Below are 5,445 nucleotides of genomic sequence, written 5' to 3' on the forward strand. Positions count from 1 at the left end.
TGAGAGCTTGCTCCATCCTTCAACTCTACGAATATGCTCTTATTTCTTGTCATATGATTGTTGCATCCACTATCCAAATACCAAGTATCTTTTTTCTTCTGTTGTGCATTAAAACATGAATAAAATAGGTGATCGGTTTTTATTTCTGTATAGTGGATTTTATTATTTTTCTGATACCAGCAATCTTTTTGGGAGTGATTAGTATTTCTACAGTTTGTGCATTTAAACTTACAGTTATATGTGTTATGGCCAGACTTTCTACATATTTTACAATAGGAGGTAGACTTATCTTTTGGGAAATCTTTGTCTCTCTCATTCATTCTTCCTTGTCTCCCAAACTTTCTTTCTTGGTAGTTGTCTCTTCCATCTTGTGCCTTCTGAGAAAATATTCTTTTTTTTTATTTTCTTTAGTTTCATCTCCTCATTTCCTTAAAAATGTTAGTTTTGACTAAAACGCTTGCTCCACCTCATGGCTTGAAGATCTGCTTCTTCTAAGCTCATGTGACTCCAAAGAAGCCATTAGTTCATAAAAATTTAGTTTTGATAAATCTTTAGATTCTTCTATGACAGTAACAATATGATCCCATGTAGGGGGAAGACTTCTTAATATCTTCTCAACAATCTTCTTATCCTCTATTTTATCCCCATAGCTTCTAATTTGATTAATAATTGAGATAACTCTATCAGAAAATTCTTTCACGTATTCATTATCTTTCATCTTTATGTTGTCAAAGTCTCTCCAAAAAAGATTGTAGTTTGGTAGAGATTACCTTATCGGAGCCCTTGAATTCTTGTTTGAGTATGTCCCATGCATCCTTTAATTTTGACGCAGACATTATTCGGGGAAAGATTTCTTTGCTTACCCCTTGTTGGATAAAGAGAAGCGCCTTCACATCCTTTTTCTTGTTCTCTTTATACTCCTTTTGCTTTGCTGGTGTCCATGATGCTAACATTGGAGTCATCTGGACCTTCATAGCCTTCTTCGACAAGCTCCCAAAGTTCTTGAGAGATGAAGAGTATCTTCATTTGGAGGCTCCAGAAGTCATAGTTTTCGCCATAAAAAATGTGAACTAAGTTTTGAGAGTAGTTGAAAAGAGAAGAGGCAATTGGTGATGAGGCTGTTCTTGAGGCTGTCATTTAGATTTGAGGTGTAAAAGGATGGCTCTGATACCAAATTTGTTGGAGTTGAGGAAGCGGGATGAATTGAGAATGGAGGAAACAGGAGGGAAAATGAGAAGAGGCTAAGAACTTGAAGAAACTTTGTATGAATTGCTTCAAAGCTTGATTACAAAGCTTACATTCAAGGCTATTTATAGGCTCTCAAGGAATTTTCTAGAATATTTAGATTTTTCATGATACATCAAAATTCTAGAGAATTCTATATAATTCTACATACATCCATGCTTAATATATTTTCTTCCTAGATTATTCTACATATTTCTACTTTACATACTTTTTTACAAATATCCTAAAGTTTTCTAGAATTACAAATTATCTTCTAACAACTTCAACTGACCGAAGTACCTCCCGGTCAAAAAAAGTATTAAAAAATCCTGAAGCTGAACTTTCAGGTACAGCTGATATCTGGTTTGCTTCTGTGATATTTCATTTAGAGAAATGATAGAGGCACACTCTCCACCACACCTCTAACCACACCTCCCCTCCTGCTACAGTACATCGGGCCCACTTGAGATTTAAATTTTAAATCTCAAGTGGGCCCCGGTGCACTGTAGCAGGAGGGGAGGTGTGATTGGAGGTGTGGTGGAGAGTGTGCCTCTAGTACATCTCTTTCATTTATGCACAATAGCGAAAATAGGGAGCAGAATTGAAGGAATTTGTTTATTTCTTTATGATGTGGCTGTCAGTTGGTACTAACGGCTCAGGGATTTATTATTTTTCTATGGTTTACGTTCTGCACATGAATTCATTCAATGCCGCTGAACTTCTCCTTTTGACGGCTCATTTTCCTTGTTGTTAAGTAGATGACAACATTGTTTGATTGATGTAAACTTGTGCAATCTCTAACTTTTCTGATGACATAAATTCCTTAAATTTGATGGTTGGACAGTACATATAGAGGAAACCTTGAGGTCTAAAAGCACTGATAAAGTGATGCCTGATCGAACAAGTCAAGATGACTGATGCAGCAGTTGGTAGTTAATTTGTTGTCATTATTACTTTGTCGGCAAGAGGTTGGTTGGATTAGCTTAAACTCTGATCATAAGATATTATTGTTGGATTTAATCTAATAAATCTAATTGTAGGCACATATGATTAATCAATGTGTATTGATATCTTTCAGGATAACCCACTAAAGTGATCAATTAAATTGGGTTAATGGGTATTTAAATAAGTCATGGGGTTATATGTGCAGATACCAGGTTGTAATTGTGATTTGTTGAGGGGCCAAATTGTAAATGTACAACATCTATAAATAAGGGGTTATGGTCCCTAATGTAGGGTTACATTCTCTAATTCTCTTCACTCTCATCTAGAGAGAAATTCGGCTAGAGAGAAAAACCCTAAGGTTAGAAGATCCAAAACCCATCTCAGGTTTTATCTATGGATTCAGGTATAAGCTTCCGCTCTTTAGATTTTTGTTAATCTCTTCGAATTAATCATGGCTTTATGGTTTTAGATCTCAAGTTTTTATTTAGATCTAACAATTATTCCTACTATTGGTTTAAATTTAATGTCTTACTTGTTATTTCGCTAAAATTATATTTATAGAGGGGATGCAGGATCAACCGTGTGATCAAGGAGGCTCTGTAGAAATTTGATTTTAAACAGGCAGTTACTATATTTAAACTGACGAAGGGTCTATGTGAATTTGGATTAGAACTTCGATAATCTTGTAATTGTAGTAATTTTTTTTGATATTTTTGTTTGAAGTATCAGTCTGCTGCACTTAAATAAGAACTCTTCATTTGACTATTGGCCATTTCTCCGCAATAAGAACTCTTCATTTGACTATTGGCCAAATCTCTGCTAATCTATTATGGTTTATGTGCTGACGCTTCAGTATTCATATAGAAAAGGTGGTTGTTTATTTGAAATATTGAACTTGATCTAATATAAGGACTTACAGTATTTTTATTATATTCCTTCTCCAGTTTTCACGGTGATCTCTTGGTGCCTTGGCTCTGGACGCTCTATGACAAGGAAGAAAAAAGGGACGAGATGTAGTTGTAACTGATCGATACACCAGGAATATGTTTAGAGTTCTTCATTAGCCTTCGGTAGAGCAAAGAGTGTCATCGAGCATTGTTGTAAGCTGAGGCCAAGCCTTCTTTCTCTCGCAAACATGTCTGTCAATGCGAGATGCCCTTCATCTTGCTTGCTTAACCAATTCATCTCTCTCCTCTACTTCTCTTGACTGCAATGTATATCTTTTTAGCTAAGATTTCTTTACCTGCAGCCATGGCATGAAGCCCATCTAGTTAACATCAGATGCTGACGATGACGGGTTATGCCAAGGATAACCTCTTAGCTTTCGCTCTAAAGGATGTCAGTCCTTTCGCCACATCTGATTGCTATAGTATTCATGTTTTTTAGATGGTTTCCAATTCCAGCATTTCTTTTTCCTCAAGCGTGTTACTCCCCTACCTGTTGTTAGAATCCTAGCACAATATGGTATATCCTAATATCGTACGAGAGAAAATGGGATAACTGTAACTTATATTACCAAACTCACAAGAGTGTATGAGCGAATTCACTGGGCGTTCGACTATGGAGCTTGTGTCAAAATGCTAAACTCTTGCTCGCTACGTAGTGGACCTTGATGCAGGTTAGATAGTAGTAACCTCAGGAACGCAAGTATACAGGAGACAAGATGGTCGACTATCCTGGGAGTGCTTTGGCCAGAGGTTGGGAGTGATGATGGGTGTGAAGCCTTGAAAAAGTCCAAGTGACGATAGTTATGAGCATGCGAGTATCACACAATAAAACGATAAGGGGAAATTGCATAACATTCCTGATGTAGCCATGAGCATAACTCATATTGGCCTGTTTGGATGGAGGGTAGAGAGGAGGAAGGGAATGGAAATTTCATTTTAACCTTGTTTGGGAGTTTCATTTTGGAGGGTAGAGAAGGGGAATGGAGGGGAAATTTGGCCCTAATTTAGGGTTATATTCTCTAATTCTCTTCACCCCCATCTAGAGAGAAATTCGGCTAGAGAGAAAAACCCTAAGGTTAGAAGATCCAAAACCCATCTCAGGTTTTATCTATGGATTCAGGTATAAGCTTCCGCTCTTTAGATTTTTGTTAATCTCTTCGAATTAATCATGGCTTTATGGTTTTAGATCTCAAGTTTTTATTTAGATCTAACAAGTGGTATCAGAGCCACCTTTGATTAATTCTTAGGGATTTAAGTTTTAAAATTGGGTTTTTTGATCTTAAATCTCTGGTTTTTTGGATTAAGATCTGTTCTCGGATGAACAGTAACGTTCGGATGAACAGTAACGGCTGCTGAAAATTTTCTTTCGGATGAACAGTAACGTTTTTTCGGATGAACAATAACTAAAAATCACCGGTGAACAGTAACTTTTGGAATTTTTTGGGTTTTTTCTTCGATTTTTTCTTGGTCTGGATCACGAAAATTTTTTCGATTCTGGATCTAGATTTGAAAATAAAATCGATGAATCTTTGGATTTTTTTTTGGGTTTAATCTTCGGTCCCATGCTCCTCGCCGGTGAAGTTTCGCTGGCGGCCTCGCCCTCGACGGCGGCAGCGGCGTCAGGAAACCCTAGGGTTTCGACCTCTTGGGTGCCGGAGCAATGGCGGCGGCGGTTTCAGTTTGAAACCCTAAGGGTTCGTGCGTGAAAAACGTGGCGAACATTAAGGAGGTGGTTACCTCAAATTTTGGCAAAGCTGAAAGCTTCAAACGAACCTCGCGTTCGTTCTCAATTTTAACGAACTTCGCGTTCGTTCTCAGTGCAGCATCACGCTCAATTTTAACGAACCTCGCGTTCGTTCTTAAGGTGAGCCTCGCGCTCAGGATTAAGGTGAGCCTCGCGCTCAATTTAAACGAACTTCTCGTTCGTTCTCAGGTGAGCCTCGCGCTCAATTCAAGTTGAGCCTCGTGCTCAGTTCTCAGGTGAGCCTCGCGCTCAATTCAAGTTGAGCCTCGTGCTCAGTTATCGGGTGAGCCTCGCGCTCAGTTATCAGGTGAGCCTCGCGCTCAGTTCTTAGGTAAGCCCTGTGCTCAATCCAAACGAACCTCGCGTTCGTTCTCAACTTGAACCTCGCGTTCAATTTTCAAACGAACCTCGCGTTCATTCTCAAGTTGAACATCACGTTCATTTTCAGACGAACCTCGCGTTCGTACTTAAGTGAGTCTTGTACTCAATACAGTCGAACCTCGTGTTCGAAGTCAGGCGAACTTCGTGTTCACTGTGGTTAAGCCTCGGCTTTTCATGGGTCCACTTTGGTATACTTAATTTATT

This window comes from Asparagus officinalis, chromosome 10 (assembly GCF_001876935.1).
Source record: "Asparagus officinalis chromosome 10, Aspof.V1, whole genome shotgun sequence".
Lineage (NCBI taxonomy): Eukaryota > Viridiplantae > Streptophyta > Magnoliopsida > Asparagales > Asparagaceae > Asparagus > Asparagus officinalis.